The sequence below is a fragment of the Vulpes lagopus genome, chromosome 17 (genome assembly GCF_018345385.1).
Source record: "Vulpes lagopus strain Blue_001 chromosome 17, ASM1834538v1, whole genome shotgun sequence".
NCBI classification, from domain to species: domain Eukaryota; kingdom Metazoa; phylum Chordata; class Mammalia; order Carnivora; family Canidae; genus Vulpes; species Vulpes lagopus.
In genome coordinates, this window is record NC_054840.1 from 5,767,980 (window position 1) to 5,782,786 (window position 14,807).

The following is a 14,807-nucleotide window of genomic DNA, read 5'->3' on the forward strand; positions in this document are numbered from 1 at the left end:
ACAGACAAGTCAGCCAGACTGTGAAATTCATCTCCTAGAGCAACAAATTAGCAAAATTAAAATATGGCACAGCTAATTGATTTGCATTCAACAAACAATACCCCATAGGAGGCTTCCCTTTTATTTTTAAAAATAGATTTAACGGGCATATTCATTTTCCACTGGCCACTATAAATAAATGGAACTCCAAAATATCTTTCTTTGCGAGGGCGGGCCTCCTGGCCAGTCACTGTTAGCCTGACCCGGAGTGGAATGTGTATTTACACTGCGGAGAGGCAGCATTGTGTGCTGGTGGGAAACCACTTCTCACAGACCTCCCATTCCACCGAGGCTCCACAATAGGTACTCACACAGGAAGCAGGCCTTGCTGAGAGCACCTCTGGCTGGTCCAGGGACAACTTTCACAGGGCAGCAGGTCGGTGAACCGCTATGAATGCCATGGTCACAGGCCCTGACTGCTACACTTCCAGGTCCGCAAAGCTAGTGTGGTCCACAACCACAGGCCAGAGTCCTTCCCAGGGTGAAACTGAAAATTGCCAACCATTGCATTTCATTCTTATAGCTAACGTCTCAGGATATCACTTTGTTTAAAAAAAAAAAAAAAAAAAACTCACAAAACCATAATATTCCTTTTCTCAAATACACTGTAAAATACTCTAAGCATCTACTACTTTGCAAAGGCCTATGAAAAGTGTTTATACCAAAACTTCAAAAATCACTTATCTCCACTGAAAATTATGCTTCCTTAAATATTGATTTTTTTTTCTTTTAACTGCAGAGGAAAAAATAATTATTTAATTCTTCGCAGAAAAGCAGGCATGGTCAACATCAATCAATAATGACTTCCGGGGCCGCCTGGGTGGCTCAGTCGGTTAAGTGTCTGCCTTCATTCAGCTCAGGTCATAATCCCAGGGTCTTGGGATCTTGCAAGCCCTGTGTAGGGCTCCCTTTTCAGCAAGGAGTTGGCTTCTCCCTCTCTCTCTGTCCCTCCCCTAGCTCAAGTGTGTGGGCACTCTCTCTCAAATAATGAAAATCTTAAAAAAAAAAAAAAAAAAAGGAGGGGGGATCCCTGGATGGCTCAGAGGTTTAGCGCCTGCCTTTGGCCCAGGGCACGATCCTGGAGTCCTGGGATCGAGTCCTGCATCGGGCTCCCTGCATGGAGCCTGCTTCTCCCTCTGCCTGTGTCTCTGCCTCTCTCTCGCTCTCTCAAATAAATAAATAAATAAATAAATAAATAAATAAATAAATAAATCTACCTATCTTAAAAAAAAAAAAAAAAGACTTCTGCACACATATGTGAGGGAATAATGGTGACCACGTATATACTCCATTAAATCCACCAAATGGTAGCTAAAAAAATACTTAATAAGTAGGCTTTGCCAGTTCAATACTAAACTACTGAACTACTGCTAATTCTCTTTCCTCCCCACTTAACACCATGTAAAAAACACAACCTGGTTCTTTCAAAACTGTGTTCATTAAATCCTCAATGCCCCAGTTTCTCAACCTGCAAAAGGGAGGTAACAGCTGTTTCCTACAGTAATATTTTTAGGCTATTAAATAATTTAATGATATTGGGCAAAGGGCAACTCTTCTGGATGGTTTTTCTCATTTCTCTAATTAAAGGACTGAACTCCACGATCAAGGTCCCTGCCAGCTCGAATAATCTATCAATTTGGGTCCAGCAACAAAGAATATCACAATTAACACATACCTGGATTTATTAGAAGTGTTAATACTTAAGGCAGCCACCGTAAAAATAAAAGGTATCTGCACTCATGCCAACCATAAATAATACCACTTACTAGCCACAGGAAGTCACTTTTACAAAACAGAACCAGAAATACTGCGAGAAAATGCTCACAACACAATGTTTAGTGACAGACACCTAGTCAGAATATGTATGTATATCCAATTGTTTAAGACACCTGAAATGAAACAGAATCAAAATGTTAACAATGGTTAACCTACATGGATAATGAGATGAGTGATATTTTTTCCTTTGTACTTACTATAATTTTTAAAAGATGAGTGATATTTTTTCCTTTGTACTTACTATAATTTTTAAAGTATCCTACCATGAGCAACTGTAATTTTTATTGTGATAAAAGGTAACTTTTGGTAACTTGATAGAATTCCATTTATTTTATTCCGTATGATGGTTTAAATTTTTGTAATGAAAATAGTATCAGGGCACCTGGGTGGCTCAGAGGTTGAGCATTTGCCTTCAGCTCAGGGCGTGACCCTGGGGTCCTGGGATTGAGTCCTGCTTTGGGCTCCCTGTGGAGAGCCTGCTTCTCCCTCTGCCTGTGTGTGTGTCTCGTGAATAAATAAAATCTTTAAAAAAAGGGGGGGGGGAGGAGAAAGAAAAGAAAAAAGAAAGAAAAAAATATTTTCAAATCATTGCCCAACAAAGCGAAGACCTAAGGGATGAGTTTATCTCAGTCTCACAGAACTGGTTTCCACCCTAACTCTGGACCTAACCCTAACTCTGGGACACAACCAAGGGAAGAACATCTATGGTTAAGTAACAGATTTGGTAACATTAACAAAACCAGCCCTCAGGTCATGCTTGCTGCATAATCCCTAGATTAGGCATGCTCACCAGGACCAACCCAAACAGTTTTGTTGGCTTTTTTTTTTTTTTTTTTTTTTTAATATGGGGAGTAGGGAAAAGGCAGGTTCCCCAACCTTCCTTTTTTTCAGATAACAAGCACTCCAAAGAATCCTCTTCCAACTGCCAAAACAAATCAAACTTTCTGGGTGGAGAACTCTCTGTCAATCAAGTGAGACTCAGCAAAGATAAACTAATAATAGAAATCTGTTACATACTTACTTAGCTGTGCTAACTATGCTAGTCCTTAACTAGCACAAAGGATTTCAAAAACCCTGGCTCTGAGAAGTACAGGGTGGAGTCAGAGAGCTCCCTCTGGGTTGGCAGGCCTCCTACTCAGTGGAAAAGTAACTACCCACTCCTATCTTTGTGGGTTCTCTCCACCGCACCCTCCCTCATGTGAAACCTTCTAAAAATATTTGTCCCATATTTTCATTCCCTCATCCCCATATATTATAACATATAACACATGTTCACTCTAGGAATCTGGAACTACAGAAAAGTAGGAAGAAAGTTTCGATGCTTCAGAATCCTATCACCCAGAAACATCCACTGTTAAAATGATGTATTTCATTTTCAGCTTTTTTCTACTCCCATGAAATGTATACAGTTCGATGGCTATGATCTACCCAGTACAGATCAATCTGCCTATTTTTCACTTGATACTTCATGATCACAACAGTGACACTGACAACTTTAAAAAATAAAGAACTGGTTCCTAAAAAACACATTTTCAGAGATAGTGACAAAATCCTCTTCTTAAAAAAAAAAAAAAAAAATCGTCTTCTAGGGTCCTTGACCTTGGCAGAAAGACAGGAGAGGGAAAACATATTTAGTCCATACACCCAACGTGCACCTAACCCAGTGTGCAGCCAGAGGCTCAACTTCCTCCTAGAAGGTATCAGGTCACAAGGACATAATGCTCTTAGATTGTGTGCAAGTATTCAACAAGAATTATGAAGTGAATGATCCCCACGAATTACTGTGAATTCAATTTGCTTCCATGCTTATATACATTTAAGTTTCTAAAGAGTCAAGTCTTATTCTCTACTTCCTAAGAGCTACAGGATGTTTCATGTTACCTGTGCAGGACACTTCCTTCACAACTATAAACCTACCCTGTCCTCTCAGCAGAACGTATACACTAGGAATCAAGGTCAACTGCACTATGCCCCCAAAACACTTACCCCTGAGCATCTAGGTGTAGGGTGCCAGAAAAATTATTAACAAGAGAATCAAACTGGCCAAGACTCTGATGTGATGTAAAATATTTTAAAGTATTAAGTCTGAACACATATATCACAGCAAAGAATACTGAAAAGTTGGAAATGCTCTCATCCATACAACAGAACACTAATTTTAAATGCTGCAGAAATGAATCTGTTAACAAAAGGAAGACGTTCACAACCCACTGTTATTTCTTTAGGGAAATAACACCATAAGGGCATCACATAGTAAATAAAAGGCCTATGCCGTGGCCTTGTTTTTTGCGAAACTAGGAATATGTTTATTTTTTACAGAAAAAAAAATAGAAGAATATACCCTAAAGTGTTCACAGTGGTTATGGTGAGAAGGTAGGATGAAGAACTGTTTTATTGACATGTTCAGATTTTTTTTTTTTTTAAATGATGCTTTTGTTGGGAGTAGGAACGGAAGTGTATAGAATACAGAGCATCTTAGGGGTAATCACATTCTATCTGTCAAAGAATCTACTGGAAAAATGAGAAACAGATCATGGATATCTGGTCAATGACAATCCTATTACACAAAACAACAGCTCTACGACTTCCTGATCAGGGCCTCGAATTGGAACAGCCCCATACTGTAAAGCGCTGCAACAGCTCACAGGTGTGGTTTCCCCTTCACCGTAGGCACAGCTGGGAGACCAGCAGCCAGGCCGAGGGCTGTGAACCTCCTAGAAGCTATTCTCAGTTTCAAGAGATCAGAGAATTCTAAGTCTAAAAAGGAACCCTGAAAAGTTCAGTTCTGACTCAGACTTGTACAATATCCAAACATCTCTAACAGAGCAGAGGCTTGAAAATATCATCACCCCCCAACCTTTTTTTTATTACACGCTATACCCTTCAGTTAGTGATCCCAGGATATCCTCTCCCAAACAGTAAAAATACAGTCCTTTGGAATAACAGGATGATGGGAATAGATAAGGTCAGAATTAGACAGAACGGTGTCTGAGTCAGTGAAAAACATAAACTGTTGATTATTTTCAAGTCACCGCTATTAAAAGGATTCTTCCTTTGATGTATGTTATCCCTCACCCTTCCTTTCCATTACTACCACAAGCATAAGCACCCTCACTGAGGAATTACATCACTTCTAGATTTCTGGAAGCGTCGGAGGCCAACTCATCCTGCCCATCGTCTCTCTAGGGCCCCTCCCCCATCTGGTCCTCCCGGCACACAGAGACCCTGGAATTCACTTCTGGAACATCACCGGCACTACGTCACTGCTCGCTCAAACCCAGGGATTCCTCAAGCAGAGGCCAGAGCAGCACTCGCAGGGGAGGAGCAATGGGGGGACCTCACTGTAGGAGACGCCGATCCACAGCACTAACCACCAGGGTCGTGTTTCTCCAAGTGTGAAGCAGGAACCCTGTGGCCCAATCAAGTGAGGAGCTCGCTAAGGAATGGAGCTTCCTCACAATCGCCTGTACGGGCATTATTCACAAGAGCCAACCAAGGAGAGACCACCCAAACATGTCAACCTTAGAGTAAATGAAATGGGGTACATCCATACATTAGAATATGCTTTGGTGATCAAAAGAAATGAAGTACTGACACATGCTACAACGTACACCTTAAAAATAGTGTGCTAAGGGGCTTGCCTATGGTCTTGCCATAGTTTGCGGGACCCAGACTGCAATTCTCTGCTATTCCCCCCCAAAAAAACCATTTTTGTGAGTAGGGGAGTGTTCTAAGTGAAAAAGGCCAGTCACAAAAGGTCACATACTATGTGATTTCCTTTGATTTTTTTTTCTTAAGATTTTATTTATTCATGAGAGACACAGAGGCAGAGACACAGGCAGAGGGAGAAGCAGGCTCCCTGCGGGTAGCCCAATGCAGGACTCGATCCCAGGACCCCAGGGTCACGACCTGAGCCAGAGGCGGATGCTCAGCCACTAAGCCACCCAGGTGTCCTGTGTGATTTCCTTCATACAAAATGTCCAAAATAGGTGAACTTCTAGAAACAGAAAGTAGATTGGTGGCTGCCTGGGGCCACTGGGTATGGAAGTAGAGTCGGGAGTGACAGCTAACTGGTAGGACAGGCTTTCTTTTAGAAGGTACAAAAATGTTCTAGAACAACTACCTGGAATAGTGGTGATGGCTGTATAATCCTATGAATATGCTTTTAAAATACCGAATTTTACATCTTGAATGAGTAAACAGTATGGCATACGAATTACACCTCAATACAATTGTTTAAAAATACAGATCCCTCAACTCCACCACAGAGCAGAATCTCTGGAGGGAGGCCGGGATACCTGCCCTCTACCAAGGGTAGAGGCTGTCCCCAGCCCCTCCAGAGAAGTCCTAAAGGCACTAAAGTTGACATTGCCTCAGCTTTTCTCCAAAAAATCTGTGGATTCTGTACCTCAAAGATGGGTCTCAGGCCCACGAGATCTGCCGCAGTCACCGTCCCGCATAAACCCACGTCACACGCACCTGCACAACCAGCCCTCCCACCCCGGACTACCCCCAGCAGCAGCTGCTGGGCCACAGCTCCTTACTGTCCTCCAGGGACATCCAAGCGACCTTAGCCGCAAGTACCCCCAGCTACCTCAGGGTCACTCCAGGTCACAAGACCTCTGCTGAGGGCACTGGGGCATTCGGACCGGGGGGGGGGGGGGGGGGGGGTGAAGAGTGTGATGGGCTACAGGACTCTCCCCCATGTCCGACAGCTTGAGGCTCCTCCGAGGAGACACTCAAGAGAAATTCTAGACAAGCGGGCCGTCTTCCAGTTTACTGGTTAAATCCACACTGTGTCTTGTGCAACTTTTCCCCCTACTTGGGGAAGTTAAATAGCTTGGGTTTTTTGTTTTGTTTTTATTTTTTAAAGGCTAGAGAAAGTGGACCTGTTAGAGGGTCCTCGGCATTCTGGAATAGGATCTGGCCTATGGAAAGGGCTCAGGTGACCGACGAGGTGACAGCTACCAAGTCCCTCCTGCAGCTCGCCTAGTCACAGGCTCCTGGATCGCTGAGGCATCCATACAGATCTTTGGTGTGGGGAGACCTATAATTTCTGTACGGCTTCTGTGTCACGTATGATGCCTGCCATCCTTTTCCAATACTACCAACCCGGATCAGAAACACCTATAACGTGTTGGTTTTCCTACCAGTAAGGATGGCTTTGAGACAGCATTTGAGAGAAAGTGGTTAAGGTTAGAGGTACATTCCACGGCACGAAATGAACGAAAATAACTGGCCCATCTTGTGAGCAATCTGCCACCTTTCTCCCAGGCGGGCTACAGCCATCCATTCCAGCCCTCTCCCCCACAACGCAAGGTCAGTAAACGCCAGGGCGCTCGGTAACATCACTGGAAGCAACACAATTTTGAAAATTGCTCTTCAGTGACTACTCTTATCAAGATGAATAAACACAAATTCCACATGAAAATGTGTGTCAAAAGGCACTGCCTAGTAAGAAACGCCAACCTTTTGAAGAAGTAACTTTTGAATCACATTTTATAGGTCACAGATATGCATTTTATCTCCAGCAACTAGAGTGACAAAGTTAACTTTGTAAAACTGAACTCCAAGATGGTCCAGAAGAAAGACCCAGGGACACACACACAGAGACATACAGGCACACACGCACACTCTCTCTCTCTCCCAACGAGGAAATCAGTGCTTGATATTACAATGCCATTTCTAAATCTACAAAATACCTCACTTCCATAATTTCTAGTATTTTTTCAGATGCTTGCAAATTAAGAGAGAACATCCACTTCTTCATATTATACTACTACTGTCTTTTCACATCTTATTATTATATAGATAAAACAGCACTTTGGTAATTCAAATTAATTGAGGAAAGCCCACCTAAATATGTGAAAAGAAGCATCCGCAATAGCAAATTCAAATGCAGCTAACCCTTTCCACTTGGTTTCCAAGTGGAACCCAACCTGCTCTACTTAACAAGACATACTTGGACCTCTAACAACTGCTACTTAAAAATTACTCCCCCCCAGTAGTTCAGAAGTTGTATTCTATTCTGTTCCTGCTCCCCAGTTTCCCAGTCCCAGCCTAATTTTGCTAAATTATTTTTCACTCTTCATACACAATGAAGAGATGATCAGGATGGATGAAAAATTAAATTTGCTACATTATCTCCTTACCCAGATTAAACAAGGTAAAGAATGACGTAGTTTCAGTTTTGCAAGCTGGGCCCTAAGGAAAGGTATCAATTTATGTTCATAAACCTATCCTGCTGCATGAGAAAGCAAAGTGATAGTAAGAAAACTATCCTGGAGAATCAGGAAACCAGAAGTCGCTGGATTCCACTGAGAACTTTCTCCGTTCCTAGGCACAGATCCTTCTCCAGGTTGGTGAGAGCTCTTGGTTTCTCCTCACGTGTCCACCCCAATTAACTTGGTGCCTGCCTAGAGAACAGTATTGAGAAAGATTCACTGCACCGGTTTAGTGATAATTGGAGAAGGCTGCCAAGGTCCTGGGATTAAGGATGGAGGAGAACCATGTCACATGTTTGCCACCCATTAGTCAGAAAAAAGCACCACAGACCTCCCACTTAGGTGTTCTCAGGAGATCAAGAGCTGCAGTGCTTTGGGTGTCCAGCGAGAAGCAGTGATAAAGTCTCCGGTCTCTGCCTCTAATTCATTCACCATTTCATGGACAATATTAATATGTGACCATTCAAAAGTGACTGATTCTTTTTTAATGTGGAGCTATGTCCAGTAAGAGTTCAGATTGGTGGGTGGGAGGATGGGTGAAATAAAGGGGAGTACAAGGTACAAACTTCCAGTTATAAAACAAGTGGCAGAGACGAAAAGTCCAGCATTGGGAACATAGTCCATAAGACTGTAAAAACATTTGGTGAGGATGAAGACTATACTTACCATGGCAATCACTGAGAAATGTACAGAACTGTTGAATCATTATGTCATACACTTGAAACTAATATAACACTCTACCCTAAATACACTTCAATAAAAAAAGTTTTATAACTGTTAAAAAAACAACAACAAATTTAGGATTAAACACACCCACTCAACTCATTGACCAAATGGCAGCTGACAGATACCACGACCAGAGCACCACTGCAAATGAATGATATACCTGGAAATCGTATGTGTGACTGAAGTCCTAACTAGTTGAGAGGACCGATCTGGAAATTCATTCCCTCGGCTGTACAAACACATCCTGGGTACCTTACCTACCTGGCACTGGGCAGACATGAAATCCAGCTTTGCACACTTGGCCAATTGTACCTGAGCTAAGATCTCAATAGTAATGAATGGTGAGTGAGAGTTGCAAAGCTCCAGGTCTTGGATCTTTACAGGACAACCTTATTGGAATCTTTTTTTTTTTTTTTTTTAAGTGTTCCAAGATCTTTCTGTCATAGGTATTAGGATATTCCTATGATTGAAATTATGATCTAAAAATCTTATTGCTGAGGGCTTAATAAATCTGATATTCAACTTGCCGGCTGCCCCGTACCTTCAATCAACTGATGACTCAGTTGTGACTGTCCCGTGGAAATCCTCCGAACCGCCGCAGACAGCTGTGCCACATCGCACTCTGTTTCCAACACTCACTAAGAAAGTTTCCTCACCCCTAATAAATTCTTACCATTTTTTTCCAGGGTTTAAGAAAATCCTGTGGTAAAACATCTTGTCCCAAATTCCTGTTTATACTCCTATAACATATATTCTAAAAGATGTTTTTGCACATTCTTAATTCATATGCTTAACTCAGAAATAAGAATAAAAGAAATCATTTGTTCAAAGCTAAGTTTTACTTTGCAGAGTCCTACAGAGATTAATTACTCGCTGTGAGTTTAAACACAAGGAGCATCTGGCTGACGCATTCCATAGAGCATGCAACTCTTGATCTCAGGGTTGTGAGTTCGAGCCCCATGTTGGGTGGAGAGATTACTTAAAAATAAGGATTTTTTTAAAAATAAATAAAATCAAATAACTCACAGCACACTGAAAATACTATTTATTCAAAGCTAATCCCATGAAATTCAACAAGTCAAAGCACGTCTTTCCCAGTGCCCCTTCAGTCCATAAGAAAGCGTATTCCCCCTCCCCCCCCAAAAAAAGAAAGAAAGCTTATTTCCCTATCACTTTAATCAGAACCCTGAATATTATTTGGCCATTGTCTATATATCTTATAAGTCTAATTGCTGGATAAGTGAGCAAAAATACTACTTTTTTTAAACCTTCTGCATAAGCTGATCATTTTAACTATCACATATATCCTAAGAGAATGCTGTGAACCCAAATAAGATCATACTCTCGGACCATGACAGCTATCTTTTTGTACAATTTTTAAAAATCGTTTTTATATGATCAATTACGTTTCAAAATATACTCATGAAGATGCAGATCTGTGTAACCTGCTGTATGTACATTATTCTCTTCCAATGTTTTAAAAATATTTCATAAACTCTAGCACTAGATAGCCTGCCTGAACTCTACATGAGATGAGGAAAGAGGATCTGGATGGCAATCCGAAGATCTGGATTTAATTCAAGTTCTATCACGTACACCAGCCGTGTCACTTAGGTTTCTTAAAGCCTGTGTGTATCTGCAACATGATGTGGCTGGACTAGACGAGCTCTGATTCCCTTCTAATTCTAAATTCTGTTTAGATGCCAGTTTCACCAATTTCAGATACATCCTAAGTAAAGGTCTAGTTAGAAGAAATTTTCCCTAGAAAGTACTTTGTTTAGCCACATGTCTTTAAAGAAAAATTACAATAGCTGTACAACACTCATTCGGGTCACACCTTGAATGATAAGCATTTTTAGGCTGCCGGCTTTTCCAGGAACAAGATGAGGCAAGCACTTCTCTGGAGCTAAGCTTCTCATTACTTACTCTAAAATTGAGCGGTTGGTTGATGAATGTTAAAAACTTCAAGATCTGAAGGCAGAAGTGGTATACACTAGACTATCGATCATTTCTTCCTATAGTGCACTGTGTCCTGAAGACCTCTGAATAAGGTCTGCCTACAACTTCAAATTTTCCTGCAGCTTTCACGTGGTATAAGAAGGTCACAAGTACAGAACCGCTTAAATCTTGTAGCCCCCGGCAAATACCAAAGATTCCACATCATATTTTTACATCAGCATTAACTTTTCTGCCATGAGGATTTGATTTCCCTTCTAGCGTGTTACAACCTACACAAATTTCAAAAATGCAACCTTAGCATTTAAAATTTGCAATGAAATTTTTTTAAGTTTGTTTCTAAATCAGCAGCACCTTCAAGATTATCCAATCTATCCCTTATTTTTGAGATTTTCCACTGATGAATGGAAGGGTAAGGTCTCTCGCCTCTCCAATCACTTCAAATTTCTCAACGTATTTTCTACTGAAGTTTATAAAGACAACTTAACCAAGTTATGAGCTCTTTACCACACCCACACAACATACACCAACTCTTGGTTGTTCATCATCCTCCCACCTTCCCCTCCCATACCCCACTCCCATCCATCAGCTTCTATCCTAAACCAGGCAACTACTGAGGCTCTCAGAGAAAACAGGTAATTACCTGTTAATATCAGGAAAGAGCAACAGCACAAGGAAAAGATGACGACATCTAATAATGGTGGTTTACAATACAGGTAAGTTATGTGCCTTAATTAGAAGCACATTCCCTAAAAATTTGGAATACGAATCTATCTGTAGTGACTTCCCTAACAAACAAACAAGAGGACTCAAAATTATCCACTACATTCCATTTAGATTCTAGGCTAAGTTTTTTTAACCATGTCATTGCAAAATATTCCTGGGAGTAGAATGGAAGAAAAGTAATTGCAAACCTGAGTAAAAGTAAGGCAAACAGATAAATCCATATGGAAACAAGAGCCAACTACATGTTATATCAGTTTTGTTTTTTTTTTAAATCCCTCCAGGTAGAAATTTTCAAAGTATATGACCTGGAACAAATATTCTGCTTCGTACTTACACATCTTAAATGGAAAAAGAATTCTATCAACCAAGCTTGAAAAGTCTAAATGGAATAGCTAGAGGTTCCGTAATACCAGACTTCAAAGAACAAATATGCACGGAGAAGCTCAACAAGGTCAAACTGTTTTGAACACACAAACTTGTCTCAAGAGCTAGCTAGCACGCACCAGATAATGCTCTTGGGTCATACTGCGCTAGCGAGCTAATTACACCAGCTAATGAAATCACGTGAAACCTCTTATAAAGTCATCTAATAACATGAGACGTTATTAGCACTTCACTTACACTGTTTCTTCCCATAAAAACTTAGCCCAACTATTAGGTAAAGAGTTAAAGAAAATTGGATCCACTGGTTAACTCCATAATCAAGTAAGCAATTCACAAGTCTAAAGGACTGACTGCACAATCGTCTTCACTCCTATAATATCAGAATATAAGTCACATTTCCACATTAAACATGGTTTGAAACTGTCTAGTTATTCAAATTTCCCCTAAGAATAGCAGGCCATTTGTTCTATTAAAAGGGATCCAAGGCTCAACGTACAAGGCAAAAACGAATCGGCAACATTCACTTACCCTGAATGAAGTTATCACTTTTCCCAAATAATAAAAGGTTTTCTCAACCTTTTGCATTTCAGGCCACCACTACAAACAGAAAAACAGTGTCTCTCCAGTGGACAGGAAATGTACAGAGGGACAACATATACCTGGAGGGCCCTTCTAATGCCATACCTGAGCACTCAGCAATGTGGCTGTGCACTTTCAACATCTGAACCAATTATGCATTAACAGTTCAACAAAGGAAGCATTTTTCCCCAGACTCACATTCCATGCTACCACTTCACAATCAAAGCACTGAAGTTCATTCCTCTAAGTCTGAGCAGCTAGCTCTTCCCCCTTGCATGCCATCAGCAATCACAGCTACAATCATAAAAAGGCTGGACCTGAAAGAGGGAGAGATCTTAGATAACCATTATATCAAGAGGCACCGTGATGTTCAAATGCCCACAAGAGCCAAGGAGATGACGTTGAGGACTAACGGGGCCTACCTTTCCTCTTTCCCCCCTTTTGGAAAACATGGCTAGAAAGACCTCTTCACATTTTAAAATTGAAAAGTTAAAGTACACAAAAGGCAACTGGCAAGCTTCAATATAGAGAAGTCAACAGAGCGCAGTGGGGCCTGCTATGAACTGGAGCGTGCCCCTGTAAATGGGGAGCTCAGGGGTGCCTGGGTGGCTCAGTGGGTTCAGTGTGTCTGCCTTCCACTCAGGTCACGATCCTGGGGCAGGGGGTGGGGCAGGTGGGAGGTGGTCCTGCTTTTCCCTCTCTCCGTTCATGTTCTCTCTCCATCTCTAACAAATAAATAAAGTCTTAAAAAACCAAAAAACCAAACCAAACAAAAAAACCAGGGAGCTCAGCTCAGTCCTCGCTACTATGCAGGAATGCGTGCCCTCGCTGCCAGATTTTCAAGAAAAACCAGAAATTTCACTTTATATGAATTCTCTTCATTTCCAAGTGTTGCTTCCAAATTAAAAAACACACACACACTTCGCGCAAGGCCAAAAAACCAAAATCTGCAGGCCACACCTTCCAGCCCAGTTTACAAATCCAATCTCATCAAATCAGGTGGAGCAACCGATGTCACCCAGAGATGTCCAATCAGAGATGTCCAGCTTTAGGCTGGAAACATAATCTAAGAACTAAGTCTCAACACTCGGCAGCGCCATCTATACACCACCTGCTGATTCATTTAATCACCAATCTACTGAGCACCTATTGTGAGTTAGATGCTCTTGCAGACTTTGGAAATTCACCAATGAACAGGAAGAAAACAAAAAAACAAAACCCCCCTTCTAGAGTTTACATTCTAGTAAGAGGAAGCAATAAACATAAGACATAAGTTATGCAGTGATACATAAGTGATACTTAATGTTCAAAAACCAGCAGGGTAAGTGGTAACAAGAGTACCACATGTTTAGTTTCATGTGGTCCAAAGATTTTTTTGGGACCCAAATGTTTTCTAAGCAGTTTCAGAGTCTAAAAAACATGGCTGACATATATAACTGGGAATATAATGTTTATAGGCTTCAATTCCCTTATTCCTCAAACAAAGATACTGTTACCCGGCCTAGTTGACACCCACTATTATATGACACTCTTCAGCTATTTGAGAAAAGTGAACATATTATAATAATATTTTAGCAATAGAATCCTAACACTGCCTCTAAAGCCTTTCTAGGCATGCAGAAGACCTCCTGAGTGCGCAAGAGCTTATTAGATCCTAGCCTTCAGATGCAACAAGTAGCCACTACAGCTGTTATTAACATTTCCTCTACCTTCCCATGTGGCCTGGTCCAAGGGCGACACAAGTGTGGCAACCTCTATGCACTTGGAGCCGGGTGGGAAGTGTGTGGTGAAAAGCAGGCTTTTACTTTTTTATACCTTCCTAATGTTTAAATCTTTTTTTTAAAGATTTTATTTACTTATTTATCTGAGACAGAGACAGAGAGAGAGAAGGCAGAAGATGGAAAGAGAGAGAATCTCAAACTCCAGGCCCGGCTCGAATTCATGACTCTGAGATCATGACCTTAACGGACTGAACCATCCAGGCACCCCATTTAAATTTTTTTTTTTCACCAAATATGAATAATAATAAAACCTAAGGCCACAAGGCAGTGAAGAAACAGAGTGAAACCTAGACCTAGGTCCATCCACGTGGCCATTACCACTTTCATTTCACAAAGGATACATGGACTTAACAGTGTAGAAACAAGATTTATGGTCCCTGAAGTTTTGGTTGTGATCGTTTTTAGTATGACCAAACCACATCCTGATATAGCATAAGAAGACGTCAATTTATGGAAGAAATAAAATGAAGTTGTTAGTATTTTCCTCCCATTACCACTCTGATTACCCAGCACTGACCATTTTCTCTTACTATGAATCTGCTTCCTAACAGCTACATAGGTCTTTTACTCTCCGTGAAGTTGCTAGTGATGCATTCTTATTTGATCATCTCTTTCT

General features: G+C 41.1%; 1 protein-coding gene across 1 annotated transcript in view; it reads right to left on the bottom strand.

The window, feature by feature from the left end:
- The window catches only part of FNDC3B (fibronectin type III domain containing 3B), a 336,187-nt gene that overhangs the window by 277,735 nt on the left and 43,645 nt on the right, over positions 1 to 14,807 (bottom strand). The gene's annotated exons all lie outside the window — the stretch shown is intronic.